The 20205-nt window shown below is 45.8% G+C and overlaps 1 protein-coding gene across 4 annotated transcripts in view; it reads left to right on the top strand.

Moving 5' to 3' along the window:
* The first annotated feature begins 224 nt into the window (after nt 1–224).
* Nucleotides 225–20205, top strand: part of LOC142462929 (uncharacterized) — a 43096-nt gene continuing 23115 nt past the window's right edge. For 2 of the 4 annotated variants that reach the window (XM_075565148.1, XM_075565166.1), the window contains exon 1: nt 225–343. The gene's annotated coding sequence lies outside the window, so the exon portion shown is untranslated. Of the gene's footprint in view, nt 344–19070; nt 19228–20205 lie in introns of those variants that run through there. The other 2 variants (XM_075565154.1, XM_075565161.1) reach the window with 1 other exon arrangement.

Below are 20205 nucleotides of genomic sequence, written 5' to 3' on the forward strand. Positions count from 1 at the left end.
CGCTGTCGTGGCTCTTCCTCCCCCCGCTCCCCCCGAGCCCGCTCTCAGGTCAGGACAGGAGGAGTGTGTTCTAGCAGTGTGGCACTTCCGGTGCCTGCTAGAGCGCGTGCGTGCAGCCCTGACTGCCTCCTGCCCTGCCTCCTTCGCCCACCAGCCTTCCTTCTCCCCCCTGACGCCGCTTCCTTCGCCCCACTGACGCCGCTTCCTTCTCCCCCCTGACACCGCTTCCTTCTCCCCCCTGACGCCGCTTCCTTCGCCCCACTGACGCCGCTTCCTTCGCCCCCCTGACGCCGCCACATCTGCCCCCCTGCCGGCAACATACCAGCCTCTCCTCCCCCCTGAGGTAGGCTGAGGGGTGCTGGGGGAGATATATGTATTGGGGCGGTTGGGGTCTTTTAAAAATGTATTGGGGAGGTGGGGGTCTTGTAAAAATGTATTGGGGCAGTGGAGGTCTTTTAAAATGTATTGGGGTAGTGGAGGTCTTTTAAAATGTATCGGGGCAGTGGGGGTCTTGTAAAAAAAACCCTGGTGTTCCGTGAGGTAAAATTAAGTGTTCTGCGAAAAAAAGAAAATTTTTCACCTGCGGCGCATTTCCTTTTTTTCCCCCCATGTGCTACGTTAAAAATATTTAAGAGTTCCACGACTAAATTTTATTGGGAAACACTGCTTTAGATATCTAAGTGAGGTCTCCGGTCATATTTGTATTGATCCCTCCCTATAGGTATTTTAAATCCACTCAAGTTCATCCACTCGATGTCCAGCACTGGATTGACAGTACTCCTGCCCAGTGAAACTAAGACCTGCATTTTAAACGGTGATCCTGTCAAATAAGCGCATTACATATTATAATCTGAAGCCCACAAAATGCCCAATTTGGGTGGATGCAAATATTCCCTGTACTGGTACCAATTTTACTGCCCCTAAATAAAAAGAGATATCCATATTGTAGTTCTGTAGATCATGAGAAATGTGGCAGTGTCCAATGAATTTGAGATACTAAAACAGTATATTTGCTTCACAGCTGCAGTATTACACTTGAAAAAGTAAGGTGTACACAGATTAAATCTGCTAATTGTATGTACTGTCATGTTGGAATGTACACAGCTCAGCAGATGCACGATGGAAGTGAAAAAACAAATATGGGGCGCAAACACAACCAAACAAATAGTGAAAAAATAAAGTGAATAGGAATGGCTTACACTATAGCAGTAGGTAGAAGCTGGGATACTGGAATGGGTTCCCTTGAGATAGAGGGAAAATAAATACAATAGTGTAATTCTATTACAAATAGTTGTATTTGATAAGGAACAGTTTTACACTCACAAACATAGGATGTTGAATGGCAATATGATTGATATGGTATCTGGCTCGTGCACTCTCCTGGTCCCAGGTAAAGACCTCAGTTGTGTGCCGATAGAAGTTTGTTGTAGTTACAAACTGAGTCCTTGCTACCTGTTCTCTGGCTGCCTCGCTGCTCCGTCGTGACATCACCCCCGACGGCGCTTGCGAAACCAGGATGCAGGAACCCGGATGCACTGTGTAAGGCTGAGGCCCCAGTGCCTCCGCTGCACACGCGCCCGCGAGGCTGGCGGCGCGTGCAGCCGATTCCCCGGTCTGCAGTGAGCTGCAGGAAGAGAGACCGGGGGGCGTTGCGGGGGAGTGACGGGGGCGCGGCCATGACGTCACCCGGCAGGTTTGCCCTCATTGGCTGAACCGCCCGGGGGGCGTGGCCTAGTGCTCCGTCGCAAGTCCTGCTCTCAATTCTATTGAGAGCAGGAGAAACTCTCGCCACAGCGCTGCGCCCCCCCCTCGCAGCAGGCCTGGTGCCATTGAGGGGAGGGCTCTCGTCCCTGCAGCGTTCGCCACAGCGGGCGCTGCAGTTGCATGCGGGGCCTCAGCCTAAGCTATCTGGCAACAGAGTGCAGGATCTCCACAGCATGAACGGACACTCCAACTCCTGACACAAACCCAATACACAGGAAAGGGAGTGTATTAAAGCCCTTACATCATTATTAGCTGGGTCTGGTGATCCCATTAAGGGTTGACAAATACACCTGATCAGGATCTAGCAAATTACTTTCTTGCTCCCTTAATAAGGAGAAATACGTTAGTTGAGTCTGAATTGGGGTGTAGTATTCATATGGACCCGTCCTTGAATATTGATAATATATTACTAGCTGGAATTACGGCTAACACCCTCGTGAGTAGTAGGCCTAATTAACTGATCTGTACAGAAACAACATTTCAACATTCTCCATTTGCACCTAAATCAATATACTTTCCCTATCAATCTAAAGGGAATTTTATATAGACGGTACAGTGCCTAAATATATATGTATAGATATCTATTAAATAAAAGACTTAGAACTATGCAACTAATTTTGACAGATTTATTATAAATAATTCTTCCTGGTAATGCACCGGTTATTAAGAATTTATATTAGTGTTAGGGACCCTTGAGATGTGGTCTGCCGTGTAGTGGCTCAGGGGCTTACAACACTTTGGCCAAAATGATAAACTAAAAGACAATTTTATTTAATAGATATCTATACATATATATTTAGGCACTGCACTGTGTAGAAGTTTCACTGGATGTGCACTGAGCTCTGTCTGTTTTTATTTTCTGTCTCTGGTTTTATATATATTGCCATGCTCAGTAGCACTCCTCTGTGACACTTATATGCTTATATATATGTTGTGGTTATTTTGGGGGTTCAATATGAGCTTGTAGGTGTCCTGTATGTTTTACAATTCTTGTTCAGCTGGTCTTAGCTGATTGGAGGGTGGCAACCTCCTACCTAATTGAAGCTCACCCCCTCCCACATTTAAATGGTTTAAAGCTCACTCCATAGCATCTCCCACTCTCAGGGGAACTTGCTTGCTTGCAGTATGATTGTGAGAAATCTAATACAGAGTGCTTTTCCTGGTAATGTACAGGTTAATAAAAGCTTCAATCAGACTTAGAACTATGCAACTAATTTTGACAGATTTATTATAAATCATTCTTCCTGGTAATGCACAGGTTATTAAGAATTTATATTAGTGTTAGGGACCCTTGAGATGTGGTCTGCCGTGTAGTGGCTCAGGGGCTTACAACACTTTGGCTAAAATGTTAAACTAAAAGACCATTTTATTTAATAGATATCTATACATATATATTTAGGCACTGTACCGTGCAGAAGTTTCACTGGATGTGCACTGAGCTCTGTCTGTGTTTCATGTTCTGTCTCTGGTTTTAAATATATATTGCCATGCTCAGTAGCACTTCTCTGTGACACTTATATGCTTATATATATGTTGTGGTTATTTTGGGGGTTCGATATGAGCTTGTAGGTGTCCTGTATGTTTGGGAATTTTATATAGAAATATTCTATACAGTAGTTTTAGAAGATCTTGAGCAATTATGCGTAAAAACTACAACTCTGACCAAAAAGAACATGAGTAAGGAAGAGCATATAGCTTTGAGGGACCTAAGGGACAATGGAGATCTCATCATAAGACAGGCTGTCAAAGGGGGGGGGGTGTTATCTTTCAGGACAGATTAGATTATCTGTCATAGGCCAATCGTCTTCTGCAGGACATATCCTCCTATCGTACACTGGATAAAGATCCGGTGGTCAAATACCAATTAGAATACAAGAACCACTGTCAAGAAGCACAAAAAGTGGGAATTATCACCAAGTTGGAGTATCATTTTCTCATTATTAAATATCCTAGAACAGCTGTGTTTTATCACATTCCGAAACTCCACAAGGACATAAGAAACCCCCTGGGTCAACCTATAGTTTCGGGGGTGGAGTCGATGACGTCCAGCGTGTCCCAATATGTGGACTATTTCCTACAGCCATATGTTACCAAATTAAAATCATACATAAGGGTCACGCTGCATGTCATTGACTCCACCTCCGGTATCATTTCGAAAAGAAACATATTTTTGGGCCACGTGTGATTTTTTCTTCGTTGTACATGTGCATAGACCATCTTAAAGGGGTACAAACTATAAATCACTTTTTACAATTAGATTCAACATTACATCAGGCACAAAGAGGATTTATTTTATCATGCATCACGTTTTTACTTGAACACAATTATTTTTATTTTAATGATGCAAATTATTTACAAATCTGTAGAAGGGCAATGGGCACCAGATTTGCCCCCAGCTATGCAAACCTCTACATAGGGTTGTGGGAGAACCTCCACGTTTGTGGGAATGCTCGTCTGGGGGCAGTCTGGTGTTCTATGGCCATTTCATAGATGATCTTATTATAATTTTGGATGGTGATAGGGAAGAATTGAATGATATTCTTATGTCGTTCAACAACAACGATATGGGACTAATATTCACACATATCATTGACCCACAGACGGTGCCTTTTCTAGATTTAGAGTTAACTATTAGTGGAAATAATGGTATTTGTACGAAAACACAGTTCAAATTGGTAGCGGCCAACAGCTACAGTTGTTGAATACAGTTGTTGTACAGCTGTATCTTGAATATAGTAGTAATCACTATAAGAAATGGCTAGATAATGTGCCCAAGAGTCAATTCTTTAGAATTAGATGAAATTGTTCCTTGGATTCCGATTTTCTAGATCAGGGCCAATTATTGATAGAAAGATTCCAAGCCAAGGGCTATTAAGACAAAATCATCAATGAAGCCTTTGATCAGGCAAAGCGAATGCAGCGCAAACATCTAGTAGAGAAATCTAAAAATAAATTTAGTTTAACTCTGGAAGCAACAAATATAGGAGAAAGGGTTAAAATTATCTATGAGACTCCAAAGTTTGTGACTCAATAGAAATCAGTTTGCCCATCAGATTAGAAGTGTGCTGAATAGGCATTGGAGCATCATGCTGGGTGACCCAATTATTGGGTACCAGTTACCCTTACAGACCCCAATAGTCTATAGGAAGGCAAGAAACATTAAAACCATATTGACGCGAGCAAAGTAAAATCTGAAAATAGGGACAACAAACACGGTAGGTCAACAACCGAGGGAAACTTCTCCTGTGGGTGGGATCGATGCACTACTTGCATACTGTAAGGGATCGGGGGGACACGCGCCTCTCAGTGGGTCCCCGTCACCCAGGCTCCCAGTGCGGCCGCTCGTCCCAGACCGCCTACCCGTCGGCTCCTTACGTCCTTCGGTCGGACGCCATGCCGCTCCTCCGCGGCGCACGCCGCATCCTCCCACACGCGGCCGGGGCACGCGCACGGGAACCTTACAAGGCGCGCGCGCACCCGATCCTCTTTGCTGTCCTCCCGCACCGCTGGCTCCGCCTCCCATCAGCTACAGGCTGTCTCCACCACTCACCTGGCTGAATCCCACCCTGGGCACCTGAACCTATCCCTGGGCTTGCTCAGACAGGCCTCCGCTCCACCTCTTGCTCTCATTGGTCCTCCTGCATATATAACCCCAGTCTGCCCTCTCCTTCCTCGCTCTGCATAGTTCTTCTGTGGCTTCAGTTGTTCGGTCGTCTATGCCTGGCTCTCTTCTGTATTACAGCTCTAGTTCCTGTCCTGCCCCCGTTGGATACCCTTGGATTTGTTCTTGGCTCTCGTTGACTTCGTGTACCTTGCTACTCCCTGGACTCGGCTTTGGACCTTACTACGCTGCTCTCTCCTGCCCCTGACCTACGGCTCTTGGATGTCTACCCTCGGACTTCTGGCACCCCGGACTCAGCAAGTATCAAGTTAACCCTTTCTCACCAGGCCCGGCAACGCATCATACCACACTCCGGGCACGCCCTCACTGCTGTGGGTGCGTGTTATACCCTTACCCACCTCAGTATTGGGGACTGGCCAGGTCTGCGGGCATTTAGGTGTTACACATACATCTAACAAGAACAAATAAGGTGACATCTAATGCTAATGGAACAACACATACAATTATTGGCAATATTAATTGCCTGTCTACCTATGTAGTGTACATGGTGTCGTGCATACTGTATGTGGCCTTCGGTGCATCAGGCAAACTACCAGGACACTGAGCATACGATTTCTTGAACACCGTAGAAACATCTACCACCCCCCTAAAGCTTCTATAGTCCGACTGATATCACCCAGTTTCTTGGCTCCATTTTATCTCTGAATGAGAAAAGTAAGCTGCTAGTTCTTGGGGATTTCAACTACAATTGGCTCGACCCTAAAAAATACAAAATCCTGACACAACTCAAGTCACTTAACCTAACGCAACTCATTTCCCAACCCACACAGACAAACCTGAAATCACACAACCATTCCTTGCTAGACTGGATTCTCTCCTCAAATCCAAGCAGAATCCAATTCACTAGCATCCTTCCTGACATTTTCAGTGACCATGCAATAGTGTACTGTGTAAGGAAAATTAAACCACCCCAATCAAGCCATAAAGTTCTCCTCACTAGAACATTTAGAAACTTTAACCCACAACAGTTTCTGGCTGACCTTACCAACTGCCCTTGGTACAGAATCAACTTAATTCCCGACCCTGATTCTTCGCTCGACTATTTCCAATCCGAGTTCTTAAAATTCTGTGATACCCATGCTCCACTATGCAGAATAAGGGTACGGGGGGGCACACCTTCCGTGAGTTGCAACTGACCTTATAGCTCTCTACCATTTCAGGGATGTCTTGTGGAAAAGCTACAAAGTAACTGGCACTACCAAGGATCTCAATCACTACAGATGCTTGCGGAATATGTGCACAAGGCAAACATGACACGCAAAAGCACAATATTACTCTGACAATCTCCACTATAATACATCAAACCCAGCTAAATTCTGGAAAGTTATCAACAATATATTCCAGCCTTCTAGCCATCAACAACCATGTAATATCATTAAGGAGGATATTACTCTGACAAACCCCACTGTTATTGCAAATGCATTCAATGATTACTTTGTGGGATGTGCTACTAATTTATTAGAGAAACACAACCCAAACCACAAACATGAACCTCATTGTGAGAGTACCCCTATATCCCCACCCTCTCCCAACACTGCTCACAATTTTCAATTTGTCCCAGTATTCGAAGAGGAGATTACACAAGCGCACCTCAAACTAAAACTAAGCAGCCAATGTGGACCTGACTTACTGCAATCTAAGTTCCTAAGACTTGGTGCCCCAGCCATTGCCAAACCAATTGCTTCCACAGTCAACTATTCTGCCTGCAGGCCATATCCTTAAGACCTGGAAAACTGCCAGAGTTGTCCCAATCTTCAAAAGTGGGGACAAAAACACTGTCTCAAACTACAGGTCAATCTCACTTCTCCCAATTCTATCCAAAATCATGGGAAAATGTGTTCAATCCCAATTAAGCGATTACTATACCAAGACAAATTTCCCTAGCCAATTCCAATCTGGCTTTCACCCTAAACACTCCACAGTAATTACCCTCCTAAAAGTTTTGCAATGAGATCCAGTGTGGAATGGATCGGGGACAACTCACTGGTGCAATATACCTAGATTTTGCAAAGGCTTTTGATACTGTTGATCACTGTTGATCAGAGCAAGGCTCTGTTCTGGGGCCCCTACTCTTACTCTTCATCAATGATCTTCCTACAGCTTGTAGGGGAGCTGCAATACACATGTATGCGAATGACACAATCCTATATGCACAGAGCCCTCGCCTCTCTGACCTTGAACACATACTTCAATCTAAGGGGGGGGGGGGGGTGGAGATAGACAGCACTCAGACTAGAATAATTAATGGGGTTGCAGGGTGCACGGAACAAAAGGGGACCCTTATTCCCCTCTGAGCACTAACCTACCTATGGAAGTACCAGCACTCACTGTCTATTGGCTTAATGATCTACTGAATGCAAATGTCATAAAGATAAATGAATTTTAATAACACTATAAACAAACCGGAATTAAAGCAATTGTAAATGCAAAAACAACGAAGTGTCACAATGGAAAAGAAAAAAATGTCTCAAAGTGAGGGAAGGGGGGGAAAGAAGGAGAAGGGAAAAAACACATGAAACATAAGGAAAAAACACAATAAGGAGAAAATAAGGTGTGCTAGGGGGGCGACGTTTCGAGGGACTACCTCTTCATCAGGCCCATTCCCCCTGGTCCAAAAGGTACTTCCCTAAGCCTTCCGTCCCCAGTCTAAAGTCAAGCCAAACACCACAAAAAAATGCTAACAGTCATTTAATATGGGCTAGGAGGAGCTCGCATACAAGCACAAGGAATCCAAAATAGTCAATAAAAAGGTAACCAAACCCTCTGTCCTCTGCTCCTCGTGCTCTGTGGTGTGCTGGGGACTGAAGTAGTTGTATACACAGGTATATATAGTGGATCGGGCTGCCGTTCCGCCATGTAGTGCAGGTGACGTCATCAAACAGAGCCTCTCAGAGTACAGGCTTACTGCTGTCCACGTAGCGCTTGCACGCTGCTCATGCGTCATCTGTCCTACTCCACTGCTCGTGGGGAGTGTCTCTGCGCATGTGCGAGGTCCCGATCTCCCTGCCCATAGTTAAAGCTGTCAATGCTGATAGACAGTAATCCAGGAAAGCGTGGAAGTTGCGCTCCTGGTGGTCATAGCAGCAGCTCAATGCTGATGTAGTGAAGGCTCCTGTAGTCACTTAATGTGAAAAACAAAGCAGAATTAGTAATGATACCATAGTGAGCCTCTGAGTATGACCCTGTTTTGCTTAATGAGACCAGACAGTCCCGCTTGAGACCTGATGAGAAGGATAAAAATAAAAGTAAAACTTAAATATGCAAAAAACACGTTCAATCTGATTTTTTGAGACTTGCAATTTGAATTTCCCAAAACAAACTATTTTTAAACACTGACAAGACTGTAACAGTGGTGTTTGGGACCAAGGCTAAATTTCTAAAGCTACCAATGACGGAACTTCAGATCAGAACCAGCTCTAATACCATCCTAGAGTGAGTGTAGTGCTCAACAATCAGACCCGGTTCCGTCTGTAGAGAATATATAAATGAGTATCCAGATGAAGATGGAGTGTCCACAGTATAAAAATATAATTGAGCTAGAGGGGATGTGTCTAGTGGAGTCCACGTGACACCCACATCAATTGACACTTCAATAAGCACCCAACCAGAATATGGATATATGTATAATAATGTCCGTTTTGTACAGGATATATCATAAGTCACTGCGGCTCTTTACCTGTACACTCCAAGGGACACTCCCATCGTCTGTGGCGTGCAGTCCATCCAGGTGTAGGTTCAGAGTTGTAGGAGATGTAGATAGAGCACAGCCAGGGAAATCCTGCTTCTGGTATCCAGAGAAGGGAAAAAATAGCCAGGCAACTCCAAACTAAATAAGTGATCAAAGCTACCACCAGTCTAAGATCTTTCAAGACTAAAGCTGTCTCACATCTTAATCTGGGCTGTAATTGTTTCATACGCCTAAAATATAAAATATGTTAAACTGTTCATGCAATGTCTTTATATGTAATGTATAGCTCTGTTCACTTAATGTAACCATGTTTTTGTATCCATGCATTTGTTATCATAACTCTGTGCCCAGGACATACTTGAAAATGAGAGGTATTACTTCCTGGTAAAACATTTGATAAATAAATAATAAATATGAGATTCCAAGAGAAAGCTATATAGACCTTGTATAGTTTCATTTTATTAGCAGGCAGAGTTGGTCAAACAATCTTTTTTATTTTACTATCTTTCTATAACTTGTGCACACATTCTACATTACGGGGAAATGTTTGTTTCAAGAACCGGAAAAGAGCATTCCAAGTAAATGACTTTTTTTCAGCATAGGTGGGAAGCAGGGAGTCTCTGGACCTGAACAGCATCAATTCCAGTTCCAGTGTCCCCCTACTTCCTGAGATACTTACTACTGTAGGTGCTACCGGTACTTTCTGGTTCTTAAATCTCCTGCGGCACGTGGGACAATAGGAAACCGGCGGATGACGTTGCGGCTTTCTATTGGCCCACATGCTGTGGGAGATTTTAATTCCATTTTGTTTCCCCAGCAGGGGATGCTACCAGGGGCAGAAGTAAGTACGTACTTCAGAAGTATTTTTTTTTTTTCAACTTAAATTTTTTTATTTTGTTCAGTACATAATATACATACAGTAGATAATCTCTCGGCAGTGTACCGTATCAGTTTACTGCATGTGACAATCCTCATTTTTGAACACAGTTCTGCTCTGGAGACCACCTGCTTCCCACCTATGCTATAATAAAAATAACAACATTGTAGACTGAACCACATCTTTAACTTGTGTATCTGTAGAAAAAGTACTCATTTGAATTTACCAGTGTAACAAGTAGATGTTTTTAAGAAAGTGAATTGTCCATTATTTGAGAGGCATTCCCTGATAGCCTCTTTTTTGTAATCCTACCTGAACCCGGGGGGGGGGGGAGGGGGAAGGTTACGTGAACACCCCTTCCCACCAGGTTCCAGGGATATTTGTATTTTTTTTTGTGGCCGTCTGGTCACAGATATAAAGCAGAGACAGTCATGGCTTTTCCATCTTTTCCATTGCCGGTTGAATCCTGAGCCTGGCGGCCATACTGTATTGATATTCCAACATTGCCATATTGATATTCCGACTGGACCCCTATCATGAACAGGCTTTCCGCTCTTGAACCAGGGGTCCCCAGACATTGGAGGAGTACTGATGAGGTCCGGGCAACTTCAGTTGAGGTAAGAGTTACAAAATAAATAATAGAAAAAATCTGGGAATTCTCCTTAAATGGATTGAGCTATAATCATTCATTGTTGTATTATAAATCTTCCCCAATATTATGTTGCAAAATCATACTTTAATAAAGCTTTATTTGTTATATGACGAGTAGTTACTTAAATGTGGTTAGCAAGATATGTAATTTGCAGTTGCATATATAATGCAGAAATAAAAAATATAGAGCAAATGCTTGTGGTTGTAACTACGTGTGGGGTGTTTTCTTTTGATAAGATGTAACTGAATAGGATGTGCGTACATCTGCATAAACCACACATTATAACCATCTGGCTAATTGTTACAAACAAGTTTGGTATAAAGTCATGGGAACAAATATTCGTTAATCACAGATCTTTCTCCGAGATGTCAAGTGTGATACCCTAAAAGATGAAGTCAACATTTGAAATGAATGGAGCATAAAGAGCTATATGGCTTAACGCTGCTTATAAATGTGGCCTTAAATGACACGTAGTCTCCCTTTATTGGTTACTTTCAAGTATGTGTGAAAGATTTTACAATGTACGATTGCTGGTTCTCAAAACATGATAAGGCTGAAGTTTATTATTATTTTTTTTTTAAGTAGTGTTTACTCGGAAGTCCTGTCTCTCCTCTGATAGGACCTTTTTGGGAGGGAGCAGCATGGCAGGGATGGACGGGACACCTTCCCTGTGTGTGTGAGCCTGGGAGTTCATAGGGAGCTTGGTAGTAAATTGGTCAATAGGTAGGAAGTGTGGGATAGCCGAGGGGATAGAAGGATAGTGGGGCTGTAAAAGGGGTGATCTCGCTGAAGGAACTCGCGTACCTCTTGTTCTGCAACAGAGGATACCCCGCCCTCCAGACCTGTTTGCTTTCAATGTTCAATATTTGCTTGATTTTCATTTTTTGTTTTTTAAAGGTAAGAAGGAAAAAAATATTTTAAAATAGAGATTCAAGAGAATAAGAGTATGGATTTGAACTTTTATTTGTATGTATATATTTATATAGCGTCATTGAGCTAAATAGCGCTTCACAGCAGTAATACACGTGACATAATAAATAACAAATAATACAAATAACACATACAGTAATGGGAAGAAGTGCTTCAGACATAAAAGTAATATTTAGGAAAAGGAGTCTCTGCCCCGTAGAGTTTAAAATCTAATTGGTTGGTAGGAAGAACGTACAGGGACAGTAGGATGGCGTTCTGGTAAGTGCGTCTGCAAGGGGTCAAGGTCGATGTATGAGATATAAAGTATTAGCCACGGAGCTACTCATATGCTTCATTAAGGAGGTGTGTTGTAAGATGGGTCTTAAAGGTGGATAGAGAGGGTGCTAGTCGAAAATAGAGGGGACGGGCCGTTCAGATGTGTGGAGCAGTAAGTGAGAAAGGTTTAATATGGGAGAGTACTTTAGACACAAAAGGGGTAGAGCAAAGACATCCTTGAGCAAAACGCAAGAGTCGGGATGGTGCATAGCGAGAAATTAGTGCTGAGATGTAAGGAGGGGCAGAAGAATGTAAAGCTTTAAAAGTGAGGAGGAGAATGGAGTGTGTGATACAGGATTTGATAGGAAGCCAGGAGAGGGATTTCAGCAGGGGGGACGCTGAGACAGATTTAGGAAAGAGTAGAGTGATTCTGGCAGCAGCGTTTAGGATAGATTGCAGGGGAGACAGGTGAGAGGCAGGAAGGCCGGACAGCAGGAGGTTACAGTAATCGAGGTGTGAGAGAATAAGGGCCTGAGTCAGAGTTTTAGCAGTCGAGCAACAGAGGAAAGGGCGTATCTTTGTAATATTGTGGAGGAAAAAAGGTTTTAAAAGGTTGGGTTGCCAGCTTGCCTGTCAGTGGGCAGGGCCAAAGTGATGGCCTTGGTCGCAGACTCATAGCTGTTAAGTGACCAATATGGTCAAGGGTGATATCCACAAGGCTACAGCAGCATGTGGGACTTTGGCTGGTTACTGTTGTAGGTTTCCTGCATTGTGGGTCATGGTGTATGATGTAAAACATACAGGACACCTGCAAGCTCATATTGAACCCCCAAAATAACCACAACATATATATAAGCATATAAGTGTCACAGAGGAGTGCTACTGAGCATGGCAATATATATAAAACCAGAGACAGAACATAAAACACAGACAGAGCTCAATGCACATCCAGTGAAACTTATACACGGTACAGTGCCTAAATATATGTGTATAGATATCTATTAAATAAAATGGTCTTTTAGTTTAACATTTTGGCCAAAGTGTTGTAAGCCCCTGAGCCATTGTGATGCATGAGTACGGTCACACTAGTAAAGGCATTAGTTGTTATCCATACTGTGTGTTGAGTGATATATATTGTCCTGCGAGGAACCACTCCCCCTCTGGTAGGAGCCATCGCAGGTGGAGGCGCTGCACAGAGTACAGGGTTACTCATATTATACTTGCCCCAGGTTCCCCATGGCGGAAGCTCAGCCCTCCTGTGAGTCTAACAGGTAAAGCACCACACCAGGTAACATTAGATTCCCTATACATACGCCATATACACTGGCGACACACTTTATTCGAGCTTGGCTAGTCCCACGAATTCGGGTATACCCGGGTGTATTGAGGTTTGTGACTGTTTTCTGCCCGAGTGCATTGAGGTATTTTCCAGGCAGGGATTGAAGCATTTTATTCCCGCTGGCTGCAATACTGCACAGTATATATATATATACTGCATTACAATTCATGAATTTATGCCATCTGGTAGACACGCGAAGCATTGCAGCCTATTAAATCCTAATCATTATCATTTAACAGATCAGCCGCCCATCAGCCAGGCATGAACCCAGGCTGGGAAGGCAAACGCAACGGGGCTTGTCAGAGGTGAGGAGCGGCGCATTCCAGGTATCTGCCAGGTACATACTGGGTATTTGCTCGAATAAAGTGTGTCGGTGCAGTATGCGATTGGGTGGGGAAATTCCCGTTAAATTTGGAGGCGCTGCTGAGAGCAGACCTGGGGTGCCCTATTCTATTTTTTTGTCAACTTGTCCATCATGGTTGTAAAGTCCGGACACAAGGTCCTTGCCTGGGCCTTGAGGCAATATATTGAACCCGGCCAGGTGGTGGCGGTAGGAGGCCTTCCCGCAACTATACCCGCGGTCAGGGTCAGGTATTATATGCGTAAAATTCCTGGGTGACCGCACGCCTGTGTCTTAGCTGAAGAACACGATCCCACGTCCACATGGAAAACGATACTTTTTGTGGCAACCCACACTGAAGATATATGCCTGTCAGAAGCACCATCCACACTGTTTATGCCAGGGGCCCTGTCTGAGGGGTACCCCTTAGTCTACGCAGACCTGGTAAAATGGCATCTCCCGCCAAAGCAGGAGAGCGCACGTGTTGCTTGTCTTCAACCTGAACCGAAATGTGCCGCAAAAATCTGTCCTGGTCTGGTGCAAACACCAGAGCCCCAACCCTGCGGGGACAGCAGCAATATGTTACTCCCCACAAGCCAGGAGGTTCATGACTGGGCCGTCAGGCTGCAGGAGCGGCCTAGTCATGTGGTAGCAGTAGGGAATGTACCCAGGCCTGAGGAGGGGAGTGTACTTCAGGAATTCCTAGGGAAACTTCTAGGCTTAGGCAAAGTGCGAGCGATAGGAGAAAATTATGACCCCACCTTGTACTGGTGTACCATATTATGGGCGGTAGATCAGGAAATATGCCAGGAAAAGGCCCCTCGGAGGTTGAAGGCCCCAGAGGCCCCACCTGAAGGCTACTCCCTTATATATGCAAAGAGCCAGAAACCATTTTTGAAAGAGTGTGCCACCCCTCCTTTAAATTCCACCAGGGGGAGTGAGCACATTGAGCAGCAATCAGCAACTTCTGTTCCCCATAAGAAAGGTAAAAGATGCAGAAAACCACACCCCCAGCTGTATGTGTGCTGGCAGTTACAAGGAATGACTGTACCCTTTCTCTTGTGTCCGTGCTTACAGCAAAGTGTAGATATGTCTGTTGTCATGCGTTCAGATCTCTCTCAGCTACCACTAAGATGCCATATGACAACCGTGAGCGGGGAGACGTGTGTACAATGCTACGATCTCAAGTGTAACTGCCCAGTTGGCCAGCTGACCTGGGGACCAGATTGTGCTCACTACGGAGCACAGTTCCTGAGGCCCGTGTGGCAGCGGCCTACGGAACCTGCCAAGAAGGAAGCGGTCGACTTCAAAAGTGGACGGGGCAATACAGGTAACCAATCCACCCCTCTCACAGAAATTTCAGAGAGCTTGAACACTCTAGTCATGGTTCTAGACTCGGTGCTAGATTCGGTTCCAGAGCCAGAACCAGCAGAGAAAGTTGTGAATGACCTCTCTACTGGGGTAATCGATGCTGTTAACCCCTCTACCTCAACCACAGAAGATTCGGAGGCTCCACGTGCTATAACCACGGTTCTAGACTCAGCTCTAGAACCACCAACGTTTCAAGCTACGTTGACCACAAGGGACAGCTGCGATGCTGTGGTCACCCCGAGTCAGTGTGCTATAACGGATGTTCCAGGGGGTCCGTGTACTCCGGTTCTAGACTTGGTTCCACACTCAGAACCGCAGATTCCGGAATCACAGGGTAAGGTGTTTCTACCCCCATCATCTCTTAGTGATTCCAGCGACCCACAAACAGCTGTGGTGATGCGCCCGCCGACGGACCACACAAGTGAAGTTGGAGATAAAGAGACATTTATCCCATCTGCTGCGGATCCTGGTATGGGCCCGTGTGCCCTACAACGGCCAGTCCGGCCTACTACAATGGTACCATCGGTCCTAGGCTGGGGAGCAGTACCTAACGATGACAAGGGTGAGTTGACTGCCCCAGGGGTGTTGGGTGTGAGCTTCCAGGTGGCCGCGGAGCACGGTAGCTTCTTAAGTCTGGCCACCAGGGCGATTGGCTCCACTCGGCATTGCGTCCTGGCGGAGGTGTCCCCCTTAGAAGATAGCTGTCCAGTGGTGCGAGTGGACCAGTACATACTGCCTATCTGTGAGGAATTGGGGAGTGCGTCCCTTGCGGCACGTTCCCTCCTCGCCTATCTATAGTACTACAGCGGCAGCTGCCGAAGATTCGTCCCCCGCTGATGTGCGCATCACCATTCCTGTTACAGAGCGTGCGAGCACCCGCTCTTTCTATGCATGGTCACTGAGCATAGCTCCGCCCCCTCGGGACGCGCCGCACCTCCGCTGTGCGCGGTGCACGTGCATGACGGCGTGCAACGAGCCCCAGCTACGTGTCAAGCTTTGCTATGAGCCTTGTCTCCTGCAGCCTATCTTGGCATCTGCGGAGGCCCCGCCTCCGCTCCCTCCCCTACTGGTTCCTGTCTCCTATATAAGACTGCCTCTTCCTGGCATACCTTGCTGAACATTGACTTTGTGTAGCCTTGTGTGTGCCTGGCTTGTCCAGCTCTGTCTTGCTTTGTTTTCTACAGTTACCTCCCGTGTACCGACCTGGCTTTGGATTTGGATTCTCTCTGGCTCGTGACCCCTGGCTTACCGATAACGACTACGTGTACCTCTCCTACCCTTGGAACCTGGTGAGTATTGGATTAACCCTTTTTCTTCATACCCAGACCCAGCAACGCTACAAACCACCTACTGGGCCCGCCTTCGCTACTGTGGGTGTGTGGCACTGTCCTTCCCACCTCAGTGCCGGGGTCAGGACTTGTCTGTGGGCTCGCACAAGCGTGACACTATCGTCCAGGTGGAGAGAAAAGTCAGCCCCATCGTGATGTCCCGTGAAGCACAGATGGTACCTGACAGTGTTCCAGATGAACCGGAACCCATCGCAAGACAGCGGAGTGGTGAGGAACCTCCTTACTCCCCACAGGCTCCGATGGAGGCGGCCGTGGAAAAGGCTGCTGACCTGAGTGTGAGCCCGTGCGCTCCAACCCAGGACTGGGATCCAACGCTCTGAGTTTCGAGACAGTGAGAGGACTGCCCCAGCAGTGCCGGGGACAGGTCTCAAGATAGCCGAGGTGGGAACTGACAGCATCCCCGAGGACCTGTTGGCCACCATGAGTCACCGCAGTGGTAAGGAATCAACCCTTTACCCCCTGCAGGATGAAACAGAGACTTTGAGTAAAGAGACATTGCTTCTTGCTCGCTTCCCAGTGGGAGCCTCCCAAGTTCCTAGGGCCAAGGACTGTGTTGCGAGTGATTCAGTGAAAATTGCCTCCTTTAAGCCCAAAAAGGAGCGCTCCATTCACCATGTGGTGGACCGCGGAAAAGGTCAAGGCCTCCTGGCCTACCGAATCCATGCCGCAGATGGCCGGGTAAGGGTCTGGCCAAGAGACATTGTACTACTCCTTCCACCAGGGGGAGGAAGTAGTAAGGACCCTGTGACTGTTACCCCCGAGCATGCTCTCCAAGAGATTATCCTGGCGGAGGCTCACAGAAGTCAAAGTGAGGTACCCCCACATGATCAGTAAGGGGCACCCCACGCTTGGTCTCGGCAAACAGCAATCACTCAGCTGGCCTCGGGTATTACTGTGGGTGTTATGTGGTGTACCAAGTCATATAAAGACCATGTGATAAGTTGTATATTCTATGTACTGCATTTTGATTATATAACGTTTGTGTACATGGTTGAGTTGTGTCCCACGCGAGGACGTTGGGGTTTTCACTAGGGGGAGGATGTAGCCAGGTCTCCCTCTGCCCATTGTCCTTCCTCACCTGGCTGGCGATCGCGGGTGCCGCCGAGCCCAATGGTGGACCCGTCGGCGATTGCCAGGGTGAGGGGCAGACGGGAACCGGAGCGGAGGTTGCTGGGGACGTGAGCGGCTGGTTGTTAGGGCCGCGGGAGCATCGCTAGGGCTCCGGCGGGTCCCGGTGCAGGGCACCGCCATAGTGAATTGCGCGCGTATGCGCAGTGGGGATTTCGGCGCGGGGACCGGACGGGAAGTTCGCGCATGCGCAGTGATAAGGCGCGAACGCTAGCCTACCAGGGAAGGCTCTTTGAAGGGACTACAAGTCCCATGAGCCTCAGCAGCACCCCATGTGACACCAGGGAGCCAATAGGGTTACAGCATCTCCCTGCAGAGGAGATTAGATACATTTTGCGGGCTTGGAGCACGTTAGTCAGTCAGCGCCAGGAGCAGCCAGGGGAAGGAGGTAGGGTGCAGGAGTCAGTGACTCCCTGCACTAGGCCAGCAGCCCCCGAGACCCGAGATAGCCCTGAGCCACCCAGTAGAGTGAGTTGTGTCAGGGACAGGCCCCAGGTTAGGGACCATGCCCCTTACTATTCAGAACCAGTTAGGGACCCAGCGGACGCGGCGCGTTCATCTAGAGGTTTGGGCTCAGGACTTCATGGTTGCTGCAGCAGTCATCCGGGTGGGATCACCCCGGACGGCAGTTCCTGTGTTCAGCCGACATCAGGATCCTTTGTGAAGTTCCGTGGCAGGCCCGGGCACCGGAATGCCCGGCAGGTAACAATCAACAAGTGCACCAACGAGTCATATCACATTCACACGGGACATAGTGGCTGCGCAGTCACACATATCTATCTCACTTGAGGGTGGGGTGATACTGTTTGGGGGTACTGGACACTGGGTGGGATCATCCGGTGGAAGTGCGGGTGGAGGTAGCGTCCTGCGAGACAGATTAGTTAGTGTCTCCTCTAGGGAGGGACACCTGTTGATTTGTTGATTGTGATGCATGAGTACGGTCACACTAGTAAAGGCATTAGTTGTTATCCATACTGTGTGTTGAGTGATATATATTGTCCTGCGAGGAACCACTCCCCCTCTGGTGGGAGCCATCGCAGGTGGAGGCGCTGCACCGAGTACAGGGTTACTCATATTATACTTGCCCCAGGTTCCCCATGGCGGAAGCTCAGCCCTCCTGTGAGTCTAACAGGTAAAGCACCACACCAGGTAACATTAGATTCCCTATACATACGCCATATATGCGATTGGGTGGGGGAATACCCGTTACACCTATAACAGTAATAATCCCGTCAGAACAGGGCATTACTAGCCAATAATGCCCTGGCTGGGTTAAAGTCCCTCGGCTTCGCCTCGGGCCTTCAACTCTTCCAGCCAGGGCATTATTAACCAGTAATGCCCTGTTCTTCGGGGATTATTACTTAATTAACTTCAATGGCAGGTAATGCCGGATTGGCGGTGACATACTCCCCATCGGCACTTAGTGAATCTTTCACAATTACTCAAACTTGCATGTCCCAAAATGAAACAATTGAATGTTTTACTAATTATAAGTATGTGCAATAACTTTGCAAAAGAAAAGTTCCTGCAACAGAGCCATTACACTGTTTCTGCATTGCAAACAATTGGCGTCTGACAGGTCAGCAAAATGTCAACGTCGCTGGGCTTCAATTAACTTCCAGCCAAAGAAGCAAGAATAAAAGGGAGAGGGATTTAGAAAAAAATTCTTGGGTTACTATCAATACACCACATAATTCTAATTCATTTCTATGCGCCTGAGTGTCCCCTATCCTTGTTAGTACTATCAATTTTATGATTTTCTGACTGGTCCAGAGGAAAAGCAACATTGTGGTTTTACCTTTACGTTCCACTTCAACCTTATTATTCTTTGGACTCCGACAAGCTAATTAAGGTAATATTGCTATTCTTTTGTCTATTGATTATCTTTTGGCAATATTACAATTTTTTCTTCTATTGAAATGATCGTTAAAACCATAGACAAGAACAGTCCATAACGGAAGATACAACTTTTGAAAATGTTTTTTTTATGACTTAAATATACATTTCTAAGATGTTCACCGTTGTTTCAGTCATGGATTTTTTCATAATGTTTCAATAATATAATATGTATAATTATTACATAGTAAAAATAAAAGTGTGCATAATTATTGTTAGAAAATAATGGTCATTAAAAAAATCCTCCACATTTCTGGAGATATTACCAGGGCCTGAGGATATTGTCTGTGCCTTAGACTAGTTCAGAGTTAAGAAAATTGAATTGAGGAAATATTTTATTTGTATTCGATTTAGTATTGGTGTAAAAGTGTATAACTTTTAATGTTTAATGCTTAGCTTTAATGCATATGTTTTTGTATGGTACAGTATGTCTGTATTTTTGTATTGTTTTATCCTGTTGTTTAATATAATAAGTATAGAAAAATCTGAAGCCCTAAATCTTAGCCTCCCAGACCTAGAAGTGAAACTACTCAAATTGAATTTTAGCTATAGATGGTGCTCTTCATGCATTAAATATTTGGGAGTAAATGTATCAAGGCAATAACGGGCTTTATATCATGATAACTATCCAGCTCTCTGGGAAAAAAATCAAAAAAGATCTGGATCAGTGGGAAGGTTACCAGATTTCATGGATCGGAAGAATGACATCAATTAAGATGAATATACTCCCCGGATTATTATATTTTTTTCAAACACTTCCGGTCCATGTCCCTGGCACTGATCTGAAAAACATTCAAACATTCAAAAGAGGCTGTTTAATTTCATTTGGCAGGGCAAGAGACCCAGAGTCGCAAGATCGGTCCTGTTGGCACCAAGAACAAGGGGGGCGGGGGGGCATGGGTGTCCCAGATATATATAAATATTACCTTGCTGC

Source organism: Ascaphus truei, chromosome 1 (assembly GCF_040206685.1).
Source record: "Ascaphus truei isolate aAscTru1 chromosome 1, aAscTru1.hap1, whole genome shotgun sequence".
Classification (NCBI taxonomy): domain Eukaryota; kingdom Metazoa; phylum Chordata; class Amphibia; order Anura; family Ascaphidae; genus Ascaphus; species Ascaphus truei.